The sequence below is a fragment of the Opisthocomus hoazin genome, chromosome 8, assembly GCF_030867145.1.
Source record: "Opisthocomus hoazin isolate bOpiHoa1 chromosome 8, bOpiHoa1.hap1, whole genome shotgun sequence".
NCBI classification, from domain to species: Eukaryota; Metazoa; Chordata; class Aves; order Opisthocomiformes; family Opisthocomidae; genus Opisthocomus; species Opisthocomus hoazin.
In genome coordinates, this window is record NC_134421.1 from 20708296 (window position 1) to 20727410 (window position 19115).

General features: G+C 41.5%; 1 protein-coding gene across 13 annotated transcripts in view; it reads left to right on the top strand.

Annotated features, from left to right (window-relative positions):
- The window catches only part of ANKS1B (ankyrin repeat and sterile alpha motif domain containing 1B), a 457460-nt gene that overhangs the window by 352563 nt on the left and 85782 nt on the right, over nt 1-19115 (top strand). Inside the window, exon 1 of one of the 13 annotated variants that reach the window (XM_075427666.1) lies at nt 12839-12862. The exons of the other annotated variants lie outside the window; for them this stretch is intronic. The gene's annotated coding sequence lies outside the window, so the exon portion shown is untranslated. Of the gene's footprint in view, nt 1-12838; nt 12863-19115 lie in introns of those variants that run through there. 13 annotated transcript variants of the gene reach the window in all.

Below are 19115 nucleotides of genomic sequence, written 5' to 3' on the forward strand. Positions count from 1 at the left end.
ATCTCATTGCTGCTGATTCTTCTCTAACCTTTTTTTATTGAGAGGATCTGGTCTGTTGAGCAGTATTTTTGTATTTTATCAGTACTGAAATTTAATCTCAAACCCTTTGATGAACATGATAGAATAACTGCCTATGATTGTACGTATTCCTTTACTAAAATGCTTCTAGATAAATTCAATCATTAAAATTTTAGTAAATTAGTAGAAGTGGTAAAATATTAGTACATTTGCACAAAACTCCATGAAGTCTCATTAGGAACTTTCATAAACTCTGACTTGTAATTAAGAGTTTCATTCAATTATCTGGAATATACTCACTTGATTTTAACATTACTGCAAACTGATTTTTTTTTAATTAAAATAGCTTCTTTTAAAAAGTTTTCAGTGTAGATCAGAGAATGCAAGATGCAGAAAATAAATGTGGAGAACAGGCAGAAAAAGAAGGGAAAGTAACAGAAAAAAATTGATAATGATCAAAGAGTTAGTCATGTATCAAATGAAAAAAATATGAGAATTACACAATTTAGGTAATTTATTGAATAAAGTGAAGCAAATTATCCAAAATAAAAGTCAGTCAGCAAAATTTATCTGTTTTCTGGGAACTTTTAAAAAGTGTTTTTCCGCTTACAACTGCAAGTAATTAGGTACAATGTTTATATAATGTGGCCTGTGGTTTGTATTCTAATTTGTTATTTACTCACAAGAAAGAGCCCATCCATTAAACCACCAGAAGCATTTTGTGCAGTGTTATGGGTTTTCCTAACAGGAGATCCATCACAATAAAGAGGACTGCAATTATTAAGGTCTGACAACTACACAATCCAAGTGATAAATTTAAAAGCTGTTTAACTATGACTCCAGCAGACTGTAACCTGCGATAATCTCTAAAAACACAAAACACTTCAACAATTTCATCCTGTATGGTCAATTCTGAATGCATATGGATTCTCAGAAATTTTGAGAGGTCTATCAGGAAGGTAAATATTACACAGAAAATGTGTGATTCGTTTCTCAGTTTCTTGTTTTTGTCGGCACGCAGCGAGGGACGGCTGCTCCAAAAGGGAGGGGACCCTCAGGGGAAAAACAGAAAGTAAAAAAAAAAACCAAAATTTTTGTTCTGAATGGTGAAATCTCCTTGCGCATGCCTCAGCAGCGTGCAGACTGTCCACTTGGACAGTCTTCGCACTCTTTTCCCTGATATTCAGAAGGAAAGAACCTGGGAAAACTTAGGCAAGGATATTGAAAAAGTCTGCTGTGTATCAAGTTGGTGTTAGCTGTTTTCTAACTACTTTGACACTCAGGATTTTGGTGGGGTTTTTATGTCATTACATCTATACTCCATGGCCATAAGAAATATGTGACTATGGCCTCAGATTGAGTCAGCATTTCCAGGACCAACCTTGGTCAGATACTTACAAGTCAAGTGACATTTTCAGCATAGACAGGCAAAAGTGTTGAACAGCTGACTGGAGTGTAAGATAATGATGCTCAGTCAGCGCTCGTTTAGATGTGCTAGGGAGCTCCTTGTTATTTAACACACCCAAAATGTCTTCCAGTGCTATTTAAGCTGTCTTACTGATTCAGTCTTTCTATTGGGATCAGGAACTTCTTTTTCAGGGAAACTTTTTACTGGAAGTTCCTTCTCAGTGGAAGATTTTCTTCCTTTCATATCTCAAAACTGGCCTTCACATCAGCAAGCATTTTTTCCTCAGCAGGCTCACCTGGAGAATAAGAATAATAAATATTTCTTGTGACTATCTTTGTTTCTCCAAACCTGATAAACCAAAGTATTTCCATGAAAATTAATCATCCAATTTCTCTTTCTGAATTATTTTCTTCTTGGAAAGGCAAACTTCTGCTTCATGAAGACCACCCATTCCCAGCCTGGACTTCTTGCTCTTGAAAACTCTTTGCTCAGATCTTAAAGTCAGGCAATGTTATTAGCCTTGGCTGCTGCTGTCATTGCTTAAGACCTAATTGAAAGTATCTGTTGCTGACCACGCATTTTTCATTAAGACAGAATCTTATCCTAATACTGTCATCCTCATCCCTTCTCCTCCCTTCTCTTTTTCCTTTTTACCTAATACACTAGATAAGCATGTAACTGTAAGTATACTTGTAGTGTCACTGAAATCCATGAGGCCACTTTATTTGGTTACACATTTGTGAGTGTTTGTTTTATGCTTGGCAATAGGTGTAGCTAGAGAAAGACTTCAAGTCTGCCACTAGACAATACTGTAATGCAGGTAACAAAGAATACAGGGGAAAGTGGAAAAGGAACTTAATTTTTATCTTTGAATATGAAGAATGTCGAGCAGCAAATCATTTTTTCAAGGTTGAAAAATTACCAGACTTCCATTCTGCTGAAAGAGGTAAGGAAATATACTTTTTTTGTATTTATATAATATCAGCAAAAGTTAGTTTTTCATATGAGAACTGTAATTCTGGAAACCACATATTATAGTTAGGTCAGAGCATATTGGTGGCAGAAGTTAATGTAAGTTTTCACCCAGTAACAGATATGATACTTCATTCCATGAATTACTATTTCAGCTGCTGCTAGCATAGGGGAGACAAAATATAGAAATGTTGATTTAGCCACAGATATGCAACAGTTTGTGTTTTTGTAAAATGGTATACAAAAATAGTGAAGCTGAATTAATTTCTACATGAATCCTAAGAGAGCAGTTACTTCTATAAGAAAAACTAAAAGAAGATAAGTAATTTTGCAGGAACAGGTTTTCTTCACCTTAATTGTCTACCAAAAATAGATTGAGCATCTTTACCGAATATATGCTTTATTAGCATATTTCCCCTCTATTCTTAAGGAGGGCTCTGTTCCTCTGTATGCTCATACTTAAGAAAAGGTTTTGCTTTTATTTTAAAGTTGTGGTAGGTTGCTCCAGTGGCATGGCCCACTTGCTTTAATCACTGTAATACACTCCAGATTGGTAAAGAGTGATTTTATTCTGTTCTGTAATTCCATTATTCTTTATTTGCCGAGATCTGTAGTGGTGTGTGTGGCAAAAACGCAAGGTATTATGAAAAAAGAAAGAGAAAAAATTAGTTTAAATTTTTAATGTATTACAAATGTCATTACAATTTTCTATTTGAGCTCAATGTGTTTATTTAAGATTGTCTTTTCCTTCTTCAGGTTATTTTAGCAGAAGTAAATATACTGTTAAAATTGACTTCATTTTATAATTGGCTTTAGTGATTTGGCCTCTAAAAGATGTCATTAATTTGATAAGACACTGTGCTTTACTTGAGTAAATACCAGTTGATATATCCATTATTTAAATGCTGCAAAAGGTTATACACATTATATTTATTTATCGACAACAAAACTACCTGTATCAATGGTAAACAGAAGCAGCTTGGTTTCATGCTCCAGACTGGAAAACAACTTCAAAATGCTGATTATCCCACAGCTACCTTTTCTGACACCCTGAAAGCTCTCGCTTCAAAATCACCAACTGCCATTGCTATTACAGATTCGTAGGTGAAGCTGAAAATTGTAACCAGTGAATCTTCCCATATTCTAATGAAAAAATAACTATCAAAATTATGCACTACTGAAGGGAAAAAAAAAATAAGCAGGGTTTCTTTCAGGCATGCCCAGGTTCTGCCGAGTACAACAAAAGCCCTATCCATTCAGGAACCAGCCCAAGCTTGCTGGTATTTTGCCCCATTCTGCCTGAAACAACATGAAAGCAACAGAATGGCTGAGAAAAACTTTTACAAAAAGTAACTCAAATCCTTTTGACCACTGTAGGTGGGGCTGTATTGGATCGCAAAGGTGTGGGCAGATTGGACAAAAAGTCTTTCAAACTAAACTGCCCAGGGAGATGGATTACTGAAGAGTTACATTTTTTTCTGTGCTTATACTTGGAGTTTGCAGTTTTTTATGTACTTAGGTCATTAATATAGATGCTGGTACCATTCAAAACTGGCATAAACCAGGTGAATCAAGTGAAGTCAGACACCTAGCTAAACTCTCTATTTTCTTTCTATTTGTGGGGAGGATACTTTATCATCTGGCAGAATTTTGATAACAAAAATCTGAATTGACCTGGCTGCATTGCTTATATCTTCTTCCAGGCAGTCAGACCCATTTTCTAAAAAGTCCACCCTCTGATACATCCATTTGCCCCATCACAAATGAATGGATAGAGAACGATGTCACATCTTCATCTCCTGACAGATCGTTTTGTCTTTGAGGCCCTTTCTATATTCCTACTGCTGTGTGCACCGTGGAGTGCTGATGTAATGCGGGAACCATATTCATAAGAACTATCAGACCTCCAGATGTAATTAACAGCTAATTAATAGCCCTTCTGGCCCTTGTAGTTAATACTATGTCAAATTCAAGAAAGAATTTGGAGATATAATTATGAATGCTACTTATAAATAATTAATTGAAGCACCTACAAGATTTTACCTTGACAAAAATGTGATTGCTAAAATTGTCACTGACTAATACATATTTGGGAGGAACAGACAGCATTTAAAACAAAAAAGGTGCATTCCCTTTGTCCACAAAAGCTCATTAGAAATGAGAAAGAAGTTATAAGATGTACAAAAAAAAGGAATATGAAATGGAAGAGTGAAAAAAGTAATTTCTTAGAAATCTTTTTCAGTGGATGAAAACATGCAATATTCAATGCCGGTTGCCAGGGACTGGGCTTTGCAGCATGCTGGGGGTGATTGTCTCACCACAATGCATATTACAAGACTGGGGACTAAGTGGTCACTGTCATGCACAGTTCAATGTTATAGCAATTTTTATTTCATTTGTACAGCCTTGCAAAATTTGTTATTTACAAAACCATATGTATTCTTTCATAGTCTGGGTTTTCAGTCTGCTTTTCATTCACCCATGCCCATAAGTCACCATTTTCTATTTATATTATAAAGTGATATATGATTTATGAAAATGAATGGCTTACATGCCTAGTGGTAAATGTCTAAAGTACCTAGAAAGTGGGTAAAATACAGTATAAGTGCATACAATACAAAGGTGCAAATTAGTCTTCTATTTTTGTTCCCTTTAACAAAAGCCATAGGTTATTGCAGCTACAGCGTTGCTTGGGCTTGAGATGACCTCTAGGGGTCACCTGATACTTTCTCTTATCAAGCACAGGGCTTATTTAATTATTTCTACATCACCCCAAGAAATAAAAGACTTCTTGAACAGTTCTTCAGCATAAGCTAGTGATGGCACACTGTTTTGTATATGAACTCTTCTTTGTTCAGATATTATGCGGTCTTTCCTAACGTGTAACCCACATTTTCTCTTTTATGTGTTAAATTAGTTCCTCGGTCTTCTTTGATTAATCCAAAAAAATGGCCTACTTTATGACATGCCTTTAATTATTAGTAGACAGTTCCTGTTATATCATTTTTCTACAGATGGCACTCTATAATCCCACATAGATCTTGTTTCCCAAGCATCTCTGCTAGTTGCAGTCTACCCCGCTTCCTTGGCCAGAGCACATCCTTTTAAATACCGTGTCCCTAGACAATTATTTGATCTTTAATCGCTGTTGAGTAGTGCATAGCCATCTTGCTCAGTATTTGGGTTGTGCTTTTCCAGAGTGAATGAAAAATAACATCTGAGCCTAAAGGGAACCCTACAAACAAAGAGAAGGAAAAGGATGATTTGAAGGGGAAAGAGCGATGTTAACAGGGGTAGTAGCTGGAAGAATCCTGAAATTCTCCCCCTTGGTTTACTCGTGTCAGTCAGGCACAACCATAGAAAAGGAAAAGCTGATGTTGTTCTGATGAGCCCAGTAGGAGTACGTATATTATTGCCTTTCTTGCATACAAGTGTTCCCATGATCAGAGGCAGGTTCCTTAGATCGTCTCTTTTGCCGTAAATTGTCTTATGGTTATGACATTCCAGTATCTTAATACAGAAAAACCACACATTTCTCTCTTTTGCAGCAATGTGAAATATTAACATAGGATCAATTTATATTTGATACTGCGGAGAGAAATAAAGGTCATTGTACCTTTGCTTTGTATTTATGATGTAGCAATCTCTTCTGGCCCTAAAAGATTGGAATTTTCTGAATCATAAATGTGGTTTTGTATTTTTACAATGTATGTTTTGTCTTTGATTGCTTCCTAAATTTTGAATAGACTTTTTTCTTAAAATGATAAAAATAAAGATTTTTCATCCAGTGAACACTCTATAACTTTAAAATTTCTTTCAACTCTGATTCATGGCAAGAAACTGAAATCACAAAATATTTAATGGAGAAAATATTCTGAAGTTTAATTTGGACATAGCCAGATGTTTGTTTTGAATTTTCAGTCAAAACAAAATAGTAGCATTGTAGTTGAAAAGCCTGCTGCATTCATGTTGATGTGAGATCAGTCTTCATAGACATATTTCATAATAGTCAATAGTCTAGTGACTCCTCTGATTCACCATGTTACTACTTCAGAAAGAATCTCATAATGTAGTGAAAGACAGACCTTCAGGGACTCTACCCTTCTGGGAAAATGTAGAAATCTTAATTACAGATCCTGTGAGAAAGTCACTGGTTTTGAAAGATGGTCAATGTTTTTTTTGACTTGGGGGGGGGAAGTTATTCAAATGAAATATTTCATTTTATTTTACTTATTCAGAATGCACCATTCCAGGAATAAATGCTTTGACTAGATTTTCCAAATGAAAATTCAAAGAATGGGTTGGGTTGGAAGGGATTTTTAATGGAAAATGTTAATTATGAAGAAACTACATCTATCAATAAATTAGGATATCCAGATAGGCTACTTAGTAATGGTACTGTGTATCTTTTGATTCCTGACTTTTTTCTGATCACTCTACTTCATAATCCATCTATCAATCTGTTAACAATATATTGAAAAATTTTACACTGCAGAGTCTCAGAAACAGACCTTTTGTATCTAGTATTTGAATAGTGCCAATAGATAATGGCCACCATTACAATACAGTAATTATTTGCAGCATGGCCTGTGACACCATTGCCAATATTCAGTATTTAGGCTTTTTAAACATGCGCGTGCATCTTACAGTACCATTAAAAATACATTTGAAGCCATGTATTTAGTGTTCATATACACTCTGCATGCATACACATGCATTTCCAAAGTCAAGGAAAGCTTCCTTTCTCTTCAAAGCTGATCATCTCATGGTATTTTTTGACTAGCTATGCTGTCCATCTCAATTTTCTCAACTAGCGCTCTATCTCTAATGCTCTATGAACCATTTATTCCTTCCTCTGTGACTTTTAGGTTTTAAGAATAGTACATTTAGAGGAAAAATAACAGAACAAAACAAATTTTATGATTTCATGCTTTCTTTTTCTACATGAAGACAGCCAACCAGCCAAGCCAGGTGTCTCTTCACTCCTAAATTTCAATACTCTGTTATCGCTTCCCTTCTCCCAATAAAACCATGCACACTAACACTCACATACATTCACTTCATGAGTCCCTGTTTAGTTATCCAACTATTAGGAAGCAAATACTCTATTCTACAGTTCTGAGGTAATATTCCAGTTTATACATTTCTTAGTCAGGATTACAAGCAGATTTTCACTCTATATCATTGTTTTTCTTTCTGATCACGTTTTAGGTTATATCTATCCACTCATCTCTCTCTTTTCTTTTCTAGCTAGTCAAAGGTGGAATAACCATTGTGGTCACAAGAATAAAATTGACCTATGTACTTTTCCTAAATTTCTTATAGAGATTTCAAGAATCATAAATCTACTCGAAACCAGATTATATTCATGTGGATATTCCATATGGGAAATTAAAGAAGCTTCAAATTAGGTTCTATGTGGTCTTCCAGAAACTACTTTTGTATCTTTTTTGCATCAATTTGGCTTGTAATGCCCCCTCACTCTTGTGGTCCTTTTAGTGAAATAAACAAAACGAAAAGCCTCAAACCCGTACTATCTCAGGAACTCCCTTGTGCTGTCTTCTGCCCTCAGAGAAACTGTCTTTACAAACATTCCGTGTTTATAACCACCACCACCAGTAATTTCCCAGATCATTTCTTGACACCTTGTTCAAAGGCAGGGTAAAGCGTAGTTACTTCCTTCCTTTGGCACTAAGGTACTAGCCAGTTCTCAGCCAGATATTGTGTGAGCCTATATGAACCAGTCATCTCCATTTACCCATCCAGGTGATCTTCCAACATTAGATTTCTTCTTTGATTGATGTTTAATTTTTTTATAGACATGTGAGATTGTCCTAGGAAGAAAAGAGCATAATCTGTGTTTCCTAGTGAGAATTCCTTCCCAAACCCCAGCACCCCGCAGCACCCGCCCCTGTAGAGACTCCAGCGATTTCAGAAGACAGCTCCACTTATCTGTCTGATTATGGGTCCCACAGTAACTGCACGTCCACACAACTTTATTTGGACTTGCTATTTCCAAAGAGACTGTATAGCCCAAAGTTATCAGTTTCTTTGGACTTCTCTCCAACAGTGGACAAATTTAAGAATAAAAATCAAAATTAATTCTGAATTATTCTGAAACATAGGCACTTGATCTTCTAATTATGAGATTGGAATTAAAAGAAATGTATAAAGAAAACTCTGGTTTTAGTATAATAGCTAGATTTCTTTCCAGTTCTTAACTTTTCTCCTCTAGGATACCGAAGCTATCAGAAGTGTCTGTCCAATACAGCAAGATCTCATCCTCTGAGTACTGACCCAGAGCTGAAAATAAAGCTAGCTTGCAGGACTGGCAGCAAATTCCCCAGAAGACTTCCCACTTAAAACAGCATTCTGTTAGTTTTCTGTGCTCAAAAGATGACAACTTTCTTTCCCTTCCCCACTTTAAACTTAAGTCCCTGCATCTTACCCAAGCCAACACAGCTTCTTCATCTATCTTCAGTTAGTGTATTCCCTTTGTCCTGATTTGTTACAGCACTGTTGGAAGTGTTACAGTCTCTGTCAAGTTATATATCATGAGAATTATGTATATACATTTTACCAAGTGCATAGTCTTCACTGCATTAACTTCCGTAAGGACCATGCATAGCACATAATTCCAATAACAGACTTCTGTGACTCTTGTTGGCAGCTCTCCCCCCCCTCCGCTAGATCTCATTCTAGCCAGGAACGGGGACTTCTTCATCTTATTACCCTACTGGTCAGATATTTTTTTGATTCAGACAAATATGATAATGGTAGTCTTTTCCCATGAGGCTAGTTAACAACTAGCCCTGCTCATCTGAAATTACTGAATACACCCTAGTTGAATCACTGCTGCTCAGCCTAAGCCACTGCCAGGTTAGGAGAATCACACGGTGTCTACCATTCTCCGTCCTTTAGGACCTACGAGTTTCCCTCTAGCATCGCATCACCTAAGAGAACCAGGCCCACAAACCAGCCACAAGGGGTGAAGATTGCAGGAAAGTATAATGGCACCCAAAAAGTTCTGAAGCCATTCGTAAGAAGAACAAACAATTTGACAGGATTGTCCCATTGCTGTAAAAGAGAAAGCAAGCTGCCTAATTCCTTACAAGAAGCATCATGGCCACCAGAGCAGCTCCTCATAGTGATGTACAGAGACTGCATGAATGAAGTGCTGGACCAAGCTCTGATCAATGTGATCTGCACATCAGCATACTTTGCTGATCAGTTCAAGGGGAAACACAGGGAATTTTTAAGAAAAGTTTATATTTCTGATCTGATCAGACCCTCCCATACTATCACTGACAGAGTTTGGCCTCAACATACACGTCTAAGATTTTGGAGCTTTGAAAAATATTTGCTAGAACTCATTAAATGGATCCCTGTCCCTTCTAACTAGATTCCCGTTAGTAAAATAACTCGTTAATCTGCCTTCAGGAAAAGACATTCACCTCACCTGTTGAAACACACAGTGGCCCACACCACCCTCAAACCTGGACCGCAGCCTGTCAACAGTCCCCGCTTCTCACTCTCCATTTCTGCCCAACCTGTAATGTCCACAAGAACATTAACTGAAGAAATGGCCTGTTCATGGCCACGAGGGAGGCAAAATTTTTCTCTTTATAGTCACAGATGTCTCTGGCAGAGCAGACTGTGAAGTATCCTAACGTACATTCCTGCTGTGACAGAGGTGAATGATCCAGCACTTCATTTATTTTTGTCTTTACTTATCTGGTCCTGTCAGAATGAAGGGTGGTGCACCCTCTCTTCAATTCCAGAACAAGAGCAGGGTGAGAGCAGCAGGTACAACCATCTCGGCTGATGACAGCATGCAGGTGCAGGTATGTCTCACTCAGCGCTGACGCAGCCATGACACCCACTCAGCTACAGGCGGTCAGACCTTAGAGAGAGCTGCCGGCTGGAAAGGCATCCAGGCAAGATGAAGGTGAGAGTGACTGACTGGGAGATGTAACTCGTGCTGAAACCATGCAGATCTTCCCTGTCAAAATAGTACAACAATCTGGGTTCACGTTTGCCTCCTCACCGAGCTTCTAAATTTCTACAAATGCCCTTTCTTTCACCAGCCCGCTGTAAACCTTCATCCTTTCCTAGGACTTGCTAGTTGTTACACACTTGCTTCCCTCATGCAGACCTGTGATAGTCTGCAGTATGTTACGATCAATGGAAGTAATGAAGTTTATGGCAGGTATAGGAACCGGCTGGCACTTCTAGCACACTTTGCCGTCATCACATCGGGCTCCTGCTGACATCCTTAACTTGTTCCTCCTCTGGCTTAGCAATTCCATCAAAGTATTGCTCCTAACTCAGAAAGCTGTTAATGGATCACATCCCACCTATACTAAAGATCTGATTTCAATTTACAAATGCAGATCACAAAATCCAGGACAAAGTGAGTTGGAACTGTGCAGAAAGTCTTGCTAGCTGAAGGGATAGATATGTGGAGATCCAAGGTATTGGAAAAGTTTAGACAAATCCATAGCCATCATTAGACGTTTTAAGGAAATACTGCCAAAACGTCTGCTTTGAAAAGACCTGTTCGTGTCACAACAAAAATGACACAATCTAGATGCAATATTTTATACTGTATTAACGTGTTTTGAAAAGATGAAAAAGAAATGCTTTGAAATGGTCCTTTTCATATTTACAGTCTAAATCTTTGGAATTCTGTTCAGGAAACATTTCAAAATGTTTATGTTTTCTCCTGATTTCGGATGAAATTGAACCTTTGTATTCTGTTCAGTCCTTCTCCATATGAGCTACATCAAATCTACATAAACATCAGACTGCATCTTTAAGATTTGCTTGACGAACTGGAGCTGTGGGAAGAAGCAGATAGTATTCAGTTAAAATCAAAATAACTTTCCAAACCTCATCATAAGATGTGCTTTTGAATTAATGCTTAGGGTTCCCTGACATTCATTTGGCAGGACTAATTAACTAAAAGCAGTTATGGTATAGAAAACTGCACCTCTAGGAGCTTGCATTACTACTCTCGGCATTCCTTTCAACTCTTAAATAATCAACAGCTGCTCTTAGTGATTCATAGAAAAACTTACTCTGCTGCCTTTGGTCACAGATGTACTAGCGGATTCGAAGTCAGTGCTGTATCGGGGTTGAGCTGAGTCAATCCAGCCGACCTGTCACCCGCCGCCGAGCTCGGTGGCGATGTGCATGCCCCAGCAGCGCTTTTTGTAGAGAAGAGGAGCTACCAGCGCTGTTTGCAGCCGAGCGAACCATTTCTGATCGGTTACTTCTTGAACGATCTGCTGTTGAAAAAACGCAGCTTCCCACTAGTTGAAGACCTAATTGCAGCTCTGAGGGACGCACACTCAGAGAGCCTCAAACAGGATTTATCTTCGTGCACAAAGCCACTTATGCCTCAAGTTCTACATAAGCAGATGGAGGTGGACCTGCCGAACAAAAGGGCTAGCGAATTAGGTTTCTGCATTTAGACAATGTGAGGTGTCTAAGAAATTTAGACTATGGACTTGTGTGTGTGCTTGGAAAGTTTGCCTTGACGGTGTCTGCAGCTTCTACATCGTTCATTGGTGTTCTCCCTCCTGCAGAGGCTGAAAATCACTGTGAATTTCAGCACTCTGAATTGGCCATGTAAAACCGTGCCCAGTAAGTGACGCTTCATTTTCCTTTCACTTTTTTATTAAGCCTCTTATTCCACGGAAGACGGAAAAGCCAGTTCTCCTTGAGGCTTGGCGGCTCCAAAGGCAGGATCAGGGCCGGGGGCACCTCACCGGCTGGTGTCTTGGACAGGTCTGCTGGGAGCGGGCCAGGGAAACGCAGCCTGCGATAGAAACCGCTCGCTCCCCATCACTTCACCTGCCGTAACGGAGAAAAATTTTTTGACTTGGTAAAAACGTTTGTTCCAGCCTCTGCTGGCCGAGCTTGTCAGATAATGTGCTCAGCCATCAAGCGTGGAACTTCCTCGGGGAAGCGGAGCCAGAGATAAGAGCGGCCATGGGGGACCGAAACTCCTTCCTCTGACATCCTGCGAAGTTAAATTGCAGGGGCGTCATCTTTTGTATTTTATCTCCGCGATTAGACAGCGCGGGTGCTGCTTAACTGGGATGCGGTTGCTGAAGTAAACAATCCCGCGGGATGCCTGTTTGTTCGGATTAGCGCAGGAACCCGAGCTCTGCCCAGATTTATTTAGACGCCCGTGTTACAAACGCAGAAAAAGCAGAGCGGCGGTGCTGCGGCGGGAGCGCGGGGAGGCGTCGCCAGCCGGCGGCGGGGACGGAGCTGGGCCGGCGGCCCCCGCCAGCCCCGGGGCAGCGCCGCGCTGCGAGAGCGGCCGCCCGCGCGGGCGGGCGCGGGGGCGCGGCCGGGCCCATAACCATAGTAACGGCGGGGGCAGAGGGGAGGCGCCGTGGCAGCTCCCCGCCCGCCGCAGCCCGCGCGGCGCCGGGACCGCACCGAGCCGCGGTGAGCGCGCGCGCGCCCCCGCTTCCCCGCCCCCCACCACCGCGGGCAGCGCGTCCCGGAGAGCGCGCGGGCGCGCCCCCGCGGAAGGCGGGGGGGGGGGGGGGGCTCGGCGAGGGCGCGCGCAGCGGCGGCGGCGGCCGGACGGGGAGGGCGGCGGGGGCTCCGGTGTGCGCGGCTCCGCGGCGCTCTCCCTGCCTGACTCACCGCGGGGAAGATGCTCAGCGCGGAGGGGTAGCGGCAGCGGAGCAGACGTCGGGGGCCCCCGCTCTCCCCTCCCTCCCCGCCCCCGCCGGGCTCGGCAGCTCAGCCCGCCGCCGCCGCTCCTAGGTGAGACCGGGGGGGTGACGGGGGGGGGGCAGGGGAGGGCTGGGCGCGCACGGGGGGCCGGGCACGGGGCCACCGGGCGCCGCCCCCGCCCCGCCGTGCAGCCCGGAGCAGGGGGCGGGGGACGGGACACACACGACACCCGCGCCGTGGCCTCGTCCCCCCTCCTCCCCCTCTGGGAGGGGAAGCGCCGGCAGCGGACCCCGGGGGTGAGGGCGGGAGCCTGCGGTTGCCGCTTTCGCAGGATTATGTCAGCCCTCGCCTCGCCGGTGCCCCCTCCGCCGGCGCTGGGGCGGGCGGCGGCGGCGGCTCCCGCCCGGCGGCGCTGCGGGGCGCCGCGCTCCCGGGGCGGGCGGGGGGCGGCCGGAGTTGCAGCCGCCTGACGGAGCCGGGTGCTCTCGGCCGGTGAGTTGTCACCGGGCCGGCGCGGCGGGGGGGGAAGGTGCCGCGGGCAGCTCCCTCCTCGGCGTTCCCCAGCCGGGGTTCATCTCGGGGGGGCTGGGGGTGTGGAGTGGGCGTCCAGCTCGTGTGCTGCGCCCGGGAGCGGTGGCTCGGCGTACGGAGCCTGCCGCTGCTGCTTTCGGGGGAGGGGAGGGTTCTGGCGGTGCTCGGCTCGCAGACCTCGGTTTTCTCGGGTCTCTGAACTTGGCTGTGGTGTGCCCGGGTCTGAAACTTACCGAGCGCGGTGTCGGTTTCAAGGCGCCGCAGTGTGTCCTTGCCGTTGTTTCAGGAACGCGAGCTGAGCCGAGTGCTACGGTTGTTTAAAGAAGAGAAAGGGGGGTGAGAAGCGAGAGTGTGTAGGGATCAGAATGACGGTTTGTGCGTCGGTGTCTCAGAAGAGGCTCGTGTTTGAAAAACACGTCTCCACGAACGACTGTTATTTTATCTCGTGGCAAGAAGGCAGTGTCGGTATTCAGAGAGAAAAATATGATACCTGAGAACGTCGTTTGGACCTCAGTTTGCTGCACACGTGCAGCAGCGGTCTTCCTGAGGATTTTTAGCATGTGGGCTAATGCATGTTGCCATGTGCCTTGCAAAATTCCTTCTGCTTGGTGAGCAGTGGCGATGTCTGCCCACATGCATGAAATCAAGGTGTGCTCCGTACCGTTCTCGACAGCAGCGGCATTGATGAGGAAAACTACAGTGTCCATCTGTGGCAGGAGTACTGGCATAATGCAGCGTGATGGTTCTGTCAAAAACGTTTGAACTTATTCTGTTAATGAGGCACAGACTAGTGTTCAAGTAGCCCCTAATATGACAGGTAGTAACTTCTTATTCAAATATGCATTAAGAACCAATTTGTATCATCTTTTATGCATGCCAAAATACAAAATATAATAATCTGATAAGAAAAAAAGTCTGAGTGGAAGGTTGTCATGCCATATGGGGACATTTTTTCCTGAATAAATACAAATACAGATTGGAAGCATTCATGTAAAGTTGACAGTTGTTTTCCAAGTACAAAACCTTGATGCTACAGTGTGTAATTACCATAATGAGTTAAAACTCCATGCTGATGGCATCCTAAAAATGTCAGTGCTACTCTGAAAAGAATGGAGAGTAAGTGATCTTAACTGATTAATTTTGGTCTGGCAACACTTGCTCACTAAGAGATCTGTTCTTTTTGATATGTGTGCATAACTCATACGAGCTGTTGGTCATGCCGTTGCTCGCAGACCCTCTTAAGCTTACACACCTGAGAAATTCCATTTCAAGAATTTGTGCAAATGGTTGACAGATGAGAATTGGAAGAACTCGCTGATGTATTCAAAGTAAGCTTGGCTTTCTGTAACATTGGTGAGCTCCTGTATATTTTTTTTTTCCCAGAGAAAGGAGATGTGATAGTAAGGAAGAGACAAATTTATCCAGTAAGAAGGCAAATTAAAATATACTATACATATTCACTCTACTTAGAAGGCATTTAAATGCAGTACCCCAAAATTAATTCGGAAAGCTGAAGGCCTGATGCTTTTTCTCATAGCATTTTTCTTTGGGAGGGGCAGGGAATGACACCTGTAACTGGAAGTAGGCACATAGAGTTAAAAAGAGGAGGGCAGAGGATGTGAAAATTAGGAACGGAGCTGTCAATGAAGCTGCCATCAGAGAACGCTGCACTGAACTGAGAAACTAAAGCAGATCCGCTTTAGGTAAGAGTTTTGCTGCTGAGGAACTTGAGGAGGGAACTGTGACCCAGGTCAGTCATGATTTGACTTACATTCGAAGACCAAGACATTTCAGTGTCGGAGGAATCAGAATTTCATGTTGGAAGTGCTCGTTTTAATTTATTTCCATCAGTCAGGAGGATGCAGTTTTTGCTTTGTTTTAACATTGAACAACTGGCATTTTGGTAAGGATCTTGGTATTTATTTGTTGAATGTTAGTAATAGACGCAATGAATAATACTCTTCAAAAATAGTAAACTTCCACCTTGCTTTGAGCAGACTGAGAAACTGCCAAGCCTTGGACTTAAGTTCTCTTGGCTCTTGGTCCGGAGAGACCTGCTCTGCACACAGACTGGAAGTTAAAGCAGAGATGAGGGTGAATGGTGTAATTCCAGGTCCACTCTTATTCGTTTGCAGATACCAAGCAATATTACATTTATAAGACTGGACTTGTTCCCTGATGATCCCATCATCACAATGCTTTGCTTACTAAAGGTTGAAAAAGTATATTAGTCTTCCAGATCAACAATCGCTGTGATGAACTGGCCAGTTTTTACTCTGAGAGATATGATTTGGGATTGTTTTCACATTTAGGAATATGTTGGTTTATACTCGTTCACATTTTCAATATTGTCTTCACAGTTATATGTGCTACAAGCTTATTTTTAAGAAATCACAGTCAAATTCTGGAGAATAACGCCTTCAGAAAATTGTACCAGCCTGGCACTCTTCACAATCCGATGTAACTTTTCTTTGTGTAGGCAATAACAGAGGGCGGCTTGTACCTGATCTTTTAGTCCGTGTGCCAACTATGCCAGCTTGTCTACAAGACGGTAGTCTTGGTTCCAAGTATCAAAGGGTTATGCTTTAGGTAAACCTGGCTTTGACAAGGTAATCAGGCTAGTGAAAGCATTTCGTTGTCACAGTTTGATTGCTGTCTCTATCCATAGTCTTTCTGTATTTTTTGCCTTTAAGGAGAAAAGCTTCAAAATGTGATAATGTCGGTAGAGTGTTTGAGTGTGTTAAATTGAGTATTTTGAGCACTGAGATTCAAAGATGTAGGTCTTCACGTGCCTTACTCCCAGCAGTTTAGCTCTATACACTGTCAAGTCCGCTCCCTTGTTTGAACTGCTCTTAGAGATAGTCTTGCTTTACAGATTACATGTCAAGACAGCGGGGCATTTTGAGGAGAGTTTCAGTGGTCATACTGCTTTTGACATGGAGCTGTATACTGCTCAGTAGTCTGAGAGAAGAAGAGGAGGTACCTGATGTTAGTGGGTTTTTTTCCTGCCTTTCTGTTGACGTGCTCTGGAGCAACAGAATTTTTTTAAAGGTCCTGCAATCAACTAGGAAACATTTCTTCCTCTCCCAAAGATTCTTCATTTAAAAAACCCTCAAACTTGGGGTGGATTCACTCTTCACAAGCTTGAGTATAGTGTTAAAGAAAGGAAATGATCTCACTGACATCATCCCCCCCCAGTGAATTTCTCTAAAGTATCTTGCAACATTGCAGATGGCATTTGTACCCAGCTTCATGTTAGCTGCAGGTAGCAATCATTATGTCTAGCATAAGGGAGTGATGATACTAGTGTGGAACAAACATTTACCAAAGGCAAATCATCAGAGAGATAGCCTTTCTTTAGAAGTGTTGGCAGACCTGCTGGAGACTGTCTATGTCCTTGAATCACAGAGTGAAAAAGGGTCTCATTGTCATGGAAGTGTTCTAGCACAAAGAAGAAAATCCCTGACCGTCTCTGGTCTTCCTCCATCCCTTACTTACTGCCTTCAACCTCCTACTAATGGGATATTTCTAACTCAGTTGACTGAGGAACATCTTGGAGAGTTTTGCAATGCCTTTCTTAAAGACGGATGATATTTGCATAGGCCTTGCTTGGCTCATTCCTGTGGGGTTGGATAGTATCTTTGTGATACCTCTAGAGAAATCACAGTAACATACAGGCTGCTTGGTTATCAGTGCAATGATGATACCCAGCATTTGTCTCTTTTTCATTAGGACTCAAATCCCAATATATCTGTGCACTGAGAACTGAGATTGGGTTAAAGTCAAATGGCTGAAATGAGGCTTGATCGAGAGAAGAGGTAATGAGCAAGGACAGTGTACTGAGGATCTTCTACAGTCTCTGGCTGTTCTCACTTGAGGGCACTTGCTCAACATTATAGAGTGGTCTTCAACGCTGGATGTATTCACTCTGCAGATGTTGTTAAAATTTGTACTTTTTTTCCTCTTGTGGATATTCATATCTTGACTTGTTTCCAAGACTTGCATTATCCCTCTCTGAACTACCAAAAAGAAGGGCAGTTTTCCTTTGGGAAAACCAATTGGAAATTCCAGCTGGTCCAGAACTAAGTAATTGTAAACATCCTATTTTTAAGAAGTGTACAACACATGCTACATGCTTATCAGCAGTGCCCAAAAGAAGTGTCTGGTGGGGGAAAAAAAGGCCTGAGGAAGCGTGAGATAGAAGTCCTCTCTGCCATGCCTTTGCAGTTTGTTCTTTCTAGGAACATGAAACTGGGACATTTTAAGGAAAGATACATCTCTCTGCTTGTGTTTTTCCAGCTTTTTGATGCAGGAAATCCAAGGTGATTTGTATGAGGTTTGTTACATGTTATTGGTTTGTTCTGCATTCTGTCCCTGGCTCCTGCAGTCAGCGAACATTGAAAGAGGTTTTTCTGTTGTTTAGAATATTTTAAGTTCTGATGCTGTAAAAAGGGTAAATTTTAATAGTAGCTGCAGTAATAGCAGATGAAGTCAGCAGGGAGTTTTGCCTGTTTGACAGCAGATTTTAGCCCGTTATTTAATTTCTGAAGTGCTTTTTTTCCAGAAAGTGCTTCTCTACAGTGAAGAGTAAACATTTAGTTTTTCAGTACATTTAAACATGGTGAAACATGGAGGTAATAAACACTTGTTTTGCTTGTCTGACTGTGGATGATCATCTAAACTCTTTATTTAGTTGACTGGTCCTCCAGGCTGCAGAGTGGAGTCAGACCTTCAACGCTTCTGGGTATTCACATGTATGCTGCCTTGGCTGGTTCTGTATGTTTTGAAGTAAAGCTTTTGCAAAGATGTCAGTTAGGATATATGTCTCTTTTATCAAGGGTATACTGAAGATAATTTCTTTCTTCTTCATGTAGTTGTTCAGTGAAGAACACTGTTACACATAGTATCTTTTTATTTCTAAGTATTGTGGATGATGGTAAAAGCCACTGGTAAATTGGTAAGCCACAAAAATGGTTGGATGTGGTTACTCCTAATACAGGAAAATGCAAAGTCAGTTCCAGTGTTCATCAAGATTTATTACATAATTCTAAAATCTGTGTGTATATGTAGGTGTGTATACATGTATAATAGAGATAACTTAAATTATAAAAGTTTTACTGCTGTAATGCGTGATCATCTGACTATTTTTAGGCTTCATCTTACCCTGTTGAAATTGATATTAAAGTTCTCATCATTTTAAATAGATTCATAAAAAGTGCTCGTAGAAATAATCTAGCAACTTCTTACTGTTTTATGAAGTCTTATATAATGTCATTTATTGCATAAATAAATATGCTGGGTAAATGTCAGTTTGCAAATAGTTAAAACACTTGAAATTTAAGATAACTGGAAACTGTCTAATTATCTCCTTCAGGATCCTGTAATCAAGAGGCTGTTATACCATTGTCATGTTTTGTTAATGCTTTTATTTTCCTGGTATGTTTTCAAAGGTAACTCTAAAATCTAGGAAAAGTGTTACTTTGTT